The sequence below is a fragment of the Melospiza melodia genome, chromosome 27 (genome assembly GCF_035770615.1).
Source record: "Melospiza melodia melodia isolate bMelMel2 chromosome 27, bMelMel2.pri, whole genome shotgun sequence".
In the NCBI taxonomy this organism is placed as follows: domain Eukaryota; kingdom Metazoa; phylum Chordata; class Aves; order Passeriformes; family Passerellidae; genus Melospiza; species Melospiza melodia.
In genome coordinates, this window is record NC_086220.1 from 3,156,760 (window position 1) to 3,168,926 (window position 12,167).

Genomic DNA, 12,167 nt, shown 5'->3' on the forward strand with positions numbered 1-12,167 from the left:
GCCAATGGGCAGTTGTCACACTGTGTGGCACCATGGAACAAAGGAGTCCATTGTGACACTACAGGGCCCCATGAAATTAAGGATTCATGGAACAGCGCTGGACCCCATGGAACCAAATGTCCATGGTGACACTGTGAGACCTCATGGAATCCTGGAGGCCATTCTGACACTTTTAGGCCTCGTGGAATCAAGAGGCTCTGCAGGGCCTCATGGAACCAAGGAGACCTTTCTGACATTGTGAGTCCCCATGGAACCAAGGGTCCAGTGTGACACCATGGAACCAAGGAGACTGTTGCTGGCAGTATAAAAGCTCATGGAATCAAAAGTCCATTGTCACATTGTGAGGCCTCATTGAACCATTGAGACCATTATGACACTTCAGGACCCACTGGAACCAAGGGGTCATTGTGTCACCACAGGTCTCATACAACCAAGGCAACCGCTGTGACGCTGCAAGGTCTCATGGAAGCAAGGGGCCATTGTAACACTGTGGGTACCCATGGAAGCAAGGGGCCATTGTAACACATCCAGGCCTGGTGGACCGAAGGGGCCATTGTGACCCTGAGGAAGCCAGTAGAACCAAGGGGCCAATTTGAGACTCTGAGGCCTCATGGAACCAATGGGCCATTGTGGCATTGCACAGTCCCATGGAAACAAGGAAACCATTTTGACCCTGCAAGGCCTCATGGAAGCAAGGGGTCATTGTGCCACTGCAGAGCCAAGGAGACCATTGTTACATCACTGGGCCTCATGGAAACAAAGATCTGTTGTGATTCAACAGGGCCTCATGGAATCAAGAGGCAATTGTGATGCTGCAGGGCCCAAAGAATCCAAGAACATGAAGCAGGTCTGGTTGGCTGGGCCTCCTGGGGGCTGCCTGACTGGCCCAGATGACCTTGGCATGTTGAGGGTCACTTCTCATCTGCCCCCTGGAGTTCTGTGCTTTCCTTCCTGTGGGAAAGAATTGTCCTTCTCCTTTGAAATGGGAGGAGGTTCATGGCCAAAATTGGGATTCCTCCTCCAAATTTGATTATGTTCCCATATGAAACCTGCCAGGACAGACAGCTCTGGCTGGCCTTGGCCTCTTGGGAGCCACTTCTCATCTGCCTTCAAAACACTGGAAACCTGTGCTTTTCTTCCCATGGAAAAGAACATCTTTAAAGTCCAGGCATCCATGGCCAAAATTGAGAATCCACCTTCAAAATTCCTTATATCCAAGGATAGCTCCCAGACAAAAGCTGCCAGGGCTGTCCAGGTTCCTTTGACTTCCTGAGGGCCAGCTCTCATCTGCCTTTGAAACACTGGGGCTCTGTACTTTCCTTCCTGTGGAAAAGAACTGTCCTGCTCGCCCTGATGCCCATTGACAAAAGTGGGGTTTGGGCTCACAATTTCTATCTCTCCAAGGATTCTTCCCTGACAGCAGATCTGGCTGGCCTTGGCCTCCTTGGGGCTGCCTCTAATCAGCCTTTGAAACACTGGGACTCCACCCTTTCCTTCCTATAGAGAACTCTCATTCCAGTCCAGGAACCCATGGCTGAAATGGAATTCCACCCTCAAAACTCCCCATATAGCCAAAGGTTGCTTTCAGACAAAAGCTGCAAGGACAGGCAGGTCTGGCTGGCCTTGGCCTCTGGTGACTGCTTCTCATCTGCCTTCAAAATCCTGGAGTTCTGTGGTTTCCTTCCTGTAGAAAAGAACTGTCCCTCTTTTCCAGGTGCTCTTGGCATCAGGCATTTGACCACTGTATAGGAACACAGGAGCTCTGTGCTCAGTGGGGTGGAGACTGAAGAGAGCAGAGGAGAGCCCTGGGAGGGACTGAAGAGTGGTTTCAGAGATGGTGGATCCTTTTGACATAGTAGGGAACAGCTGGAGAAAAGAAGAATTATTGCCAAGTTGGGGAGGCCCAGACTGAAACTAGGAGAAAGGAATTTCCCTGCCAGGGCAGGGCTGTGGTGCAGCAGGTCCCCAGAAGGAGCTTGGAGCAGCCTAAGGCTTTGTGTGGGCAGGCAGAGGCAGGAAGAAGGCAGAGCTGTCAGCAAAGGAAGGGCCCAGCCAGATGGGGCAGCTGGGGGATGCCAGCAGCCTGCAGGGACAGAGGCGCAGGGCAGGGACACCGTGGGACAGCCTGGGCTGCACAGGGCACAGGGATGTGCAGCAGCTGCAAGACAGCCCTGCCAGAGCCAACTTTGGGCAACACTTTGGCCATGGCTGCTGGCCCTGGGCCTGAGGCCACGAATGGACAAGTGACCCTTGCAGGGCTGGGGCCTCATTGCCTCCTTGTCCCTGCTCAGCAGCCTGGCAGGGGCCGCCCCATGCTCCTGCCCTTGGCATTGCACATCCCCACATGCCAGTGCCCATCTCAGGAAGAGCCCTGAGCAAGGAGGGAGGAACAGCATCTGCCAGGCCAGGGGCTTGGGCTCAGGCCTTGGCCCTTTGCATTCATGAAACACATCCAGGTGTGCTCAGTATCAGAGACACCTTTGCCTTGCTTGTCCCCAGCTTCCATCACTGACTGCAGTGTTCTGCTCTGACTGGAACCTGGGGACACTTTCTCAGTTGTGTCCCTGACAGTGATCTCTTCAAAGTCCAAGAAACTTCAGTGTTTCAATGTAACTGAGTTCTTGAGTGTTCTATGAGATCACAGAGCTGGCTGTGATGTCACAGAGTAGGGTGAAATGCCATAGAGCAGACTCTGCCATCATAGAGTGTGGCTCTGTGGCATCAAAGAGTGGGCTGTAACATCACCAGGTGGCGGTGTAATATCATAGAACAGGCTGTGACATCACAGAACAGACTGTGACATCACAGGGTAACTTTGTGACATAGCAGTCTTCTATGACATTGCAGCACTGCTGTATGACATCACAGGGTGACATCATAGAGTTGGATCTGTGATATCACATGTGTTTTGCGTCATCTCAGGAGGCTTTGTGACATCACAGGGGCAGTGTGACATCGCAGAGATGTCCATGTGACATCAAGGCGGGCGTTGTGATGTCACAGGGGTAGTATGATATCACAGAGATAGCTGTGTGACATCGCAGAGTCTGTGTGACATTACAGGGGCTGTGTGACACCAGAGGAAGGCTATGTGACATCACAGAGGGGTGTGTGACATCACAGGAGGCTGTGTGAGGTCACTGGGGAGGTTCACTCTGCCCCGGCCCCCCTCACAGTTCCCCCCAGAGAAGTCCAACTCTGCTCGTGCACAGCGGGGTCCCCTGTCCCCCCGCGTCGCCCCGCCACCGGCCCCGCAGCCTCCCCCAGAGGATGTTCAATGAGATGGACCCCAGAGGCTGACACAGGGACGGGGGGCCGGGCCCTGGGGGTGGCACTCTCCGGCAGCGTCCCCGTGTCCCCAGGGCCAGAGCCTGGGCCAGGGCTCCTTCACCCTGCTACCAACGAGGCCTTGAGAGCGCTGAAAAAATCCGCAGCAAGAGATCAGATAAAACCAGATTTAATATTACGGGACAGCACCACAAAGTTCCTTTGCAAGAGTCACTCTGTTCCTGACTGGACCCTTCAGGCACAGCACGGAAACAAAGCAACAACAAAACCAAACCAAATCCAGGCAATCAAGCAAGAAGTGAGCCAAGAACTGTCCCTGTATGTGTGACACAAGGACAGTGAGGGCAAGGATAAAAGGAACACGAGCTAAAAGCTTAACAGAGGTCAAATTAATAGGACTGAACTTATACCTTAACTTTAACTGATACCTTAAACTTCACAATATAGCAGAAGAACAGCACTTAACAGTACTTACCCTAAGTTATAACATAGGACTTTGCAATTTAACAGAAGAATAACATTTATTAATATTTCACTTAGTAATAACTTATATTAAAGATAGCAACTTAGAAAAAGAACAACTCTCAGAAGCATTTGACTTAGACCTTGTGATTTAACCTCACTTACAGGCATGATTGACTCAGCAATCCAAGGCACTCAAACCCCTCAGAGAGCAGCATTTCTGCCACATTTCCCCAGCACAGGCACTCCTGTGTGCACACAGACACATAGAGTCAGTGCAAGGCACCTGTGAGCAATTCCCCTGAGGGCAGGAAATGCTCCCTGTGGATCCTTTGGCATCTCCCCGGCGGGTAAAGGGTTGAGCCTGGTGGAGTGGGGGGATCGGCCCAGGCTCTGTGGTTGTTCAGGATCCCCGAGTGCAGCAAACGGGAGAGTTCCCGGCTGGGAGAGGCCCCACTCAGAGGGAGTCGCTGGCCCAGGTGAGCTCCAAGGGCTCCTTTTCGAGCACTGTTTGCAGGGCCCCAAGAGAGGGGCTTCAGTCCCAGCAATGGCTCATCCTGGCCACACTTGGCACCAACAGCTTTCTTTGGCAGGGTGAGAACAGGGATGTTGTGCCACTGAGGGAACAAAAACAGTTCCCAGGGCTGGTCCTACAGAAGCCAGGAGCTGCTTGGGCAGCAGCAGTGTCTGGAGCAGACAGTGTTTGTGATGAGCTGCAGACGAGCTGAGCCCAGGGGCTGTTGGCCAAGGCCGAGGCCCAAGGAACAGTTCTCAGCTGGCAGGGCAGCCTGAGATGGGGAGGGGGGAATGCAGCAGCACAGGGCCCATGGAACCAAGGGACGATTGTGACACTGTGGGGCCTTGTGAATGCCTACTTTGCCACAGTTTTTAGTGGGAAGATGACTTGCCCTCAAGACACCTGCCCGCCTGGGCTGGTTGGTGGTGTCAGGGAGCAGAATGGTCCCCACATTATCCAAGAGGAGGCTGTCATGGAACTACTGAAATGGTTGGATGTTCATAAATGTATGGGACCAGACGGGATCCACCCCAGGGTAATGAGAGAGCTGGCAAATGAGCTTGCATAGCCACTCTCCATCATTTGCCAACAATCCTGGCTCACTGGTGAGGTTCTGGATGACTGGAAGCTGGCCAATGTGATACCCATTCACAAAAAGGGTGCAAAAGAGGATCCTGGTAATTATAGACCAGTCAGCCTGACCTCAGTACCTGGCAAAATAATGGATCAGTTTATATTAAGTGCCATCACATAGAATTTACAGGATGGCCAGGGTATCAGACCCAGTCAGCACGGGTTTAGGTGGGGTAGGTCGTGTTTAACCAACCTCGTCACCTTTTATGACCAGGTAACCCGCCTAGTGGATGCAGGGAACGCTGTAGGTGCTGTTTATTTGGATTTCAGCAAGGCCTTTGACACTGTCTCCCACAGCATACTCCTAGACAAGCTGGCAGGCCGTGGCTTGGACAGGAACACTCTGCTGGGCTAGAAACTAGCTGCATGGCCGGGCCCAGAGAGTGATGGTGAATGGTGCTGCATCCAGCTGGCAACCAGTCACCAGTGGTGTCCCTCAGGGGTCTGTGCTGGGGCCTGTTCTGTTTAATATTTTTATTGATGACATTGATGAGGTTTTAGAGTCTTTCATTAGCAAATTTGCAGATGACACTAAGCTGGGAACGTGTGTTGATCTATTAGAGGGACGGAGGGCTTTGCAGAGGGACTTGGAACGGTTGGATGGATGGGCAGAATCTAATGGGATGAAGTTCAATAAGTCCATGTGCCGAGTCCTGCACTTTGGCCACAATAACCCCCCTACAATGTTCCAAGCTGGGGACAGTGTGGCTGGACAGTGCTCAGGTGGAAAGGGACCTGGGGGTGCTGGTTGACAGTCGGCTAAACATGAGCCAGCAGTGTGCCCAGGTGGCCAAGAAGGCCAATGGCATCTTGGCCAGTATCAGGAATGATGTGGCCAGCAGGAACAGGGAGGTCATCCTTCCCCTGTACTCAGCACTGGTGAGGCCTCACCTGGAGTATCGCGTCCAGTTCTGGGCCCCTCAGCTTAGGAGGAACGTTGAGATGCTTGAGCAAGTCCAAAGGAGAGCAACGAGGCTGGTGATGGGCTTGGAACACAAGCCATATGAATAGCGACTGAGGGAGCTGGGGTTGTTCAGCCTGGAGAAAAGGAGACTCAGAAGTGACCTTATCACTCTCTTCCTGAAGTGTGGCTGTGGTGAGCTGCGGGTCGTTCTCTTTCTCCGGGAAACAACAGACAGAACAAGAGGACACAGTCTCAAGTTGCACCAAGGGAGATACAGGCTAGAATTAAGGAGGAAGTTTTTTACAGAAAGAGTGGTCAAATACTGGAATCATCTACCCAGGGAGGTGGTGGAGTCACCATCCCTCGATGCGTTTAAAAAGACTGGATGTGGCACTTGGTGCCATGATCTAGTTGAGGTATTAGAACATGGGTTGGACTCGATGATCTTAAAGGTCTCTTCCAACCTAGAAATTCTGTGATTCTGTTCTATTAGACTGATTAATTCCGTGGTACGGGGTATGCAGATAGCAATAGTACCCATGGACCCAGAGTTGGCTTCTGGAAACAACACATCCAAGATCATGAGCTTGGGAGAGAGAAGGGGTGCAAGCAACGCTGCCGAAGTCTTGGCAAAATTTGAAAACAGGTCAAAACTAGTATGAACAATAATACTGATTATCAGGGAATCCCACAAGGAGAACATGGAATAAGGATCTAACAAAGTTTTTCTCTTTGTAGGAGACACTTAAAGGTGGAGGGTAGAAGTAGAGAATCAAAGAATGTATTTTATAAAGATTGTGAAATCCAAATGTGTCTCTGACCACACACAGCCTTAGAGAGGATGCCTATTCAGATTCTAAGGATTCCCGGACAGGGCTAAGAAAACGATCAACACTTTAGCGTAAAAATACACGCTTCCAGGAGATGATCACTGGTATCTCGAGTCCTCGGAAACTGCCTAAGAGCGATCATTGTCCTGCAGATAACATCAATCAAGATAGCCACGCCAAGAACATACATGTGAATATATGACTTCCCCAAACGCGATCAACCAGGACACGGCCTTTATCCAGCTCTGCACAGTGAAAGACCCAAACTATAAATGTGAAGAGTTGCAAAAGAAATTAGGACTCCTTCGCCTCGGGCAAATAAACTGTGTAAAATCTCATCGCTGGAAGTGACTCTCATGAACGGGGGGATCTGATGTGATAGAGGTCGGATCCAGAGGTTTACCCAGCGCCGATCCCGGGCTCAACGCTGTCTCTTTGGCTGTGATGGTTTTGAGGATCGTATTTTGGTCACATAAAGATAAAAAAAATATTTTTGCATTTTTGATAATCTGGCTTTTGATTGATCATTTATAGCAGGGCTGATCCCCTTGGTCCCTGCTCCCTCCTGGCAATGGCAAGAGCTGGCTGGGATGGCCCTTGCGGGGGACTCTCCTCAGCTCATCGCAGCTCCAGCTTCTGACCGCGGCTCTGTTCTTCTCTCTTGCAGCCCTGGAATGCCTGAGGGAGGACACCAGCAGTGCCGTGTCATAGCTGGCATTTGGAACACTGCATGTCCTCCGGCCAATAACATGTGGGCAATATTCCATCTTCCAGAGGCTGCAAGATCAGCTGTGCAGGGAATGGGAGACTCGGCCTTGTCTGTCAGGGCTTTGTTGGCTGCTGTGCAGGAGATCTGCAGAGAGCTGATCTGAGAGGCGCTCTTTGCTGGGACCACATGAGCAAGGGGGAGTTTTCCTTTTCTTCAAGATTTTTCTTTTCTTCTTTTCCATTTTTTATCTCTATTATAAATAAATAAATTTTAGAATGTGTTATGATACACTGCCAGGAGCATTCCTTTGCTACCCAGGGTCTGCAGGGCAAGACGCAGGAAAGGGTGAAAAAGGAACCTTGTGCACAGCAGCACAGCAGGCTGAGGGGTGATGAGGCCCTGAAGGGGGAAAAGGATGCTTGTGCTCAGCAAGCTGCCCAGGTGTGCAGTGTTTCAAGGAAAATGGCCAGAAGCCCCTTGGCCTTTGGTGATTCTGCTGAAGCCTTTGTGCTGGTGACAGAGCGGGCAGGCAGGGGCTGGGGCGGCAGGGATCCCTGCCAGAGCGGTGCCTGGAGATGGCCACAAGCCCTGTGCCAGGCAGGAAGTGCCATCCGTGTCCTTCTGCCCGTGTGCTGCTGGCTGCCTTGCTGAGGGCTCCCAGGTGCCTCTGGATGGGGCTTCTCTGCAGCTGCTGTGGGGCTGTGGTGCTGCTGCCGGGCAGCTTGGCCAGGCTGGGACAGAGCCTGAGGGGACGGGGCCAGGAAGGGACAAGGGGCTGGGAAACCCTGACAGGACGCGGCAGTGGGAAGGCACGAGGGGAATGTGTGAGGGAGTGGGTGGCTGTAATGTTGGCTGGGGGGGAGTGGGTTGGAGAAGGACAGAGCACTCACCCCTATGTTTATGTGGCAAACAGAGAGCGTTTATTCTCAAGCTCTTCCTTCTAAAGGGCCTTTGAACAACCCAGTCTGGATATTTTCATTGCTCTGATCTCTATGCCTTGTTAGATTCTGGCCAGTAAAATGCTCCAGCCCTGGGAGAGATGTGACTGGGCGAGGCCCCTGGCAGTCAAATCAGGGCTGGTACATTCACACAGCATGAGCCAGCCTGCCCTGTGACACATGGCCACAGAGTGCAAGGCACAGCTCCGGGTGCTGCCCAGGAACCTCAGCTCTGGGAGCACTGTCTGCCCCAAGCTCCAGGGGCTGCAGTGGGAGCCCCGTCTGGGCTCTGCCCTGGGGCCATCCTGCAGGGACAGCTGGAAACAGGGAGCATTCCCTTGCTGCAAACAGCCAAGCCAGGGCTGCAGGGCAGCTGCTCCTGTTGTGTGCTGTGCTCTGGGGCTGGGGCTCCCCGCACAGGGAACTGGACTGGTGTGCCACAGGAGACAGAGAAGCTTCAGCTTCAGCCTAACTGAGGGGGGTGCATGGGCTGGGAAGAGTGGGGAGGCTCAAGGGGATTCACAGAGCTCATCCTGCTGCAAGGATGAGGAAAAAGGAGTGGGAGCTCAGCAGTGAGGAGAGCTGAGGGCTGGAGAGTGGCTCTGAATGACACTAAAATCCCACTGGACCTCTGAGACATTGCTACTCCTCAGCCAGTGACAGGATGAGTCCCTAAGCCTGGGGCTCAGCCTTCCTTGGGGTGAGGGGCATCAAGGAAGGCAACAGTGTGATGGAGACTGCAATGGGCTGGGAACTCACTGCGGGAAAAGAGGGAGCAGTTGGGAAGTAAAAGGCAGCTGGGGGGTAGAGAACTGTTCAAAGAAGGGCTGAGCTACAGCTTCAGCAAGCTGAAAAATGTCATTTGGGGTCATCCCAGATTCATTTCAGAAGTTATTGAACAAGTTTATTTTTTGAGGGGTGTCATGTTTTCCCTTGGAGGTGTACACTCTGCAAACTTGAGCTGTGCTGCCAAAATGCTCAAGCAAGTCTGTGCTGCAGGTCACACCATTTCTTCTTTGGCTGGCCTGGTGCTGAGCTCCAGCAGAGCCCTGGCAGAGCCCAGAGCAGCCTCAGCACCTGCCGAGCCCGGCTGCAAGCAGAGAAAGCAAAAACCGCCCGTCAGCTGAAGGCTCCTGTGCCCTTGTCCCAGCCACCCGCGGTGCCCAGGCTGTGCTGGCCGTGCTCAGAGCGGTGCCCAGAGCTACCCATCCCTGCTGCCTTTGGCACAGACCAGGAGGGCAGGACATGTGCCCAGCCTGCAGCCAGCCATGGCACATCCAGCCCTCAGCAGCTGCCCAGAGCAGGATGCTCCTGTGCTCGCTGCCATCTCCCAAAAGCTCTGATCCCACCATGTCAAGCAGACGGGGACCCACCTCACGCCATCCCCCGCTGGAAGAAAAGCTGGTCCCAAACGATGTCCTCAGCCTTCTCCAAGGGCACAGCCCATCCACGCTGCAGCTGCTCCCCAGCACTTCCTGATCCAGGCTGGAGCCCACTTAGAATGATTCCCCTAGAAAAACAAATGAACAAATTATTGAAAATAGATTACAGACAAAAAGGGGAAACAAGAAGAAAGGTAAAAAATCTTATCTCTTCCAGGGCCTTGAGGAAGGCCCAACCCCTGCATGCCAGGGAAAAACCCACCCACAGGTAAGGGAAGCCCAGGCTTTCTCCCTTCCTCCCTGCACTGCCCCCCCCACAATAACAGTGATCCCAAAGCAAACACGGGCAGTGGAGCAGCCCAAGCCCTTCCTTGCCTTCACAGCAAAGCAGCTGTGCACAGGTTCTGGAGTCCCATCTTTGCTCCCACCATGGGGGTTTGTTTGTGTCAGGCTCGCTGCCCCATTCCCAGCCCCAGCCCCAGCCCGGGGCACGGTGGGTGCTGGGAGCTGTTGGCAGGGCCAGGAGCCCACTCCCATTTCGTACCCACCCCAGGCCATGCCCCAGCCTTGCCAAAAGCAGCTGGGCAGCCGACTGAAGGATCAGCTGCATCTGCCCCAGCAATGGGGGAACCTTTGGTTCCCAGCCGGGCTGTGCAATGCCCAAATCTGGGAGCATCCCCCTGTGTGTGGACTCATCTACAAATTCCCTGTGGAGCCTGGCTTTGAAGAAGGTGCCAGAATCAAAGTCCATCATCTTCAGCTGGCCAGTGGCCAGGTCCAGGAAGAGGTTGTCATCCTTGATGTCATCCTCACTGTCCCCAGCAGCAGCAGCCCCACCTGGTACAGCTTGTCCAAGGGCTGCTTCTCCTTCCCTGGGGTGAGACCAGGCTCTCAGGGCTCTGCCAAGGGGCCCCAGCTGTCAGGGAACCAGGACAAGCAAAACCAGCTCAGATGGTAGCCACCAGTGCTGGGCAGACCAGCTCAGCTCCAGCACAAGGGCTGCGTGTTCCCATCTGATGAGCCCTGGGCAGTTACACAGGCAGGACAAAAAAGTCTGGCTTCCTTTGCTCGTTATCGCCAAGACATGTGTGCACCTGTAAATTGCCAGGGCCCTGCATCACAGTGTGCCTCTGGCTCTCTCCCTTCTTCTACGGCAGATAAATATCCTGCATCCAAGGATGACAGAACAGCTCCTCTAATGAGGGCCTTTCCAAGTCCAGCATGGATAAACACTGCCTGATCAGATCTTGACACTCTGGGCAGAGAAACCAGAAACCACCGGGCAGTTGGAGAAGGCTCCTGTTGGCTTTGTCCCACTATTCCCATGTCCAGGCCTTGCTGGATGTGCTCAAAGCTGGGCCTGAACTTTCCCATCAATTCCCTGTTTTGGAGGAGAGCAGGACATGTGTCACCTCCTCAGCAGCTGCCAGTGCAGGATGCTCACGAGCCCACTGCTGTCTTCCAGCACTGGGATTCCCCCCGTGCCCAGAGATGAGGATCCACCTTGAGAGAGCCTTTGTGGCAGCGAGAGCTGATGGTCCCAGCTGATGTTCTGGCCCCTCCTGAAAGGGTGCTCCCCGCAGAACATCTGGTGCACAGGATGGCCAGGGACCAGATGGTAGCTGGCTTGCCATAGTACCAGCCAAAGTGAGTCCATTCTGGGGGGCTGTAGGACAGTGTTCCTATGGAATACAGATGGAGTTCAGCAGGGGGATGCTGCTGCTCCCAGAGCCTGGTCCCAGCATCCCTGGGCATGGGGGGCTGCCCCAATGGCACACAGGGTGAGCATTGCCCTCTCACCAGCACCTGGGACTTGTGTACAGGCTTGGGGTTGGAAAAGAAGCCACCAGTGATGGAAGAGGGAAGTGGAAACCATGGCAAGGCCGGACCATGACAAGGAAGAACCCACTCAGTGCTGGGAAAACCATGCCTTCATCCTCCCTGCCTGCATTGCCCCAAAAAACATTATAAACCCAAGACAGGCGAGTAGAGCAGTCCAAGCCCTTTCTCACCTGCAAACCAAACTGGCTGGGGCACAGATTCTGCCCCCCCTCTCTGCTACCCCCACCCACGGGTGTTTGTGTTGAGCTGGCTGCCCCAGCCCCAGTTCTGGGCAGAGTGGTGGCCAAAGGCTGCCACCACAGCTGGAAGCTGACTCCGCACTCAGCCCTGCTCAAAAGCACTCAGCTGAAATCTCAGTGCCATGAAGGGCACTTAAAAAAGGGAGAATCCCTGCTGCCACACCCAGCTTGGGCTGTGAGATGTTGGGTAATGAGATGCCGGGACAGGGAGCACACCTCTGCATGGGCTCACCTGCAAAGTGAGTATAGGCTGTCTCTTGCAGGTAGGTGCCACAGCCGAAGTCAATCAGTTTGGCCTGTCCGGTGTCCAGGTCAACCAGGATGTTCTCTGCTTTGATGTCCCTGTGCAGGTCCCCGCAGCTGGTGCAGTGCCCCACGGCCTCCAGCACCTGGCGGAACAGCTCCTGCGCCTCCTCCTCGGGC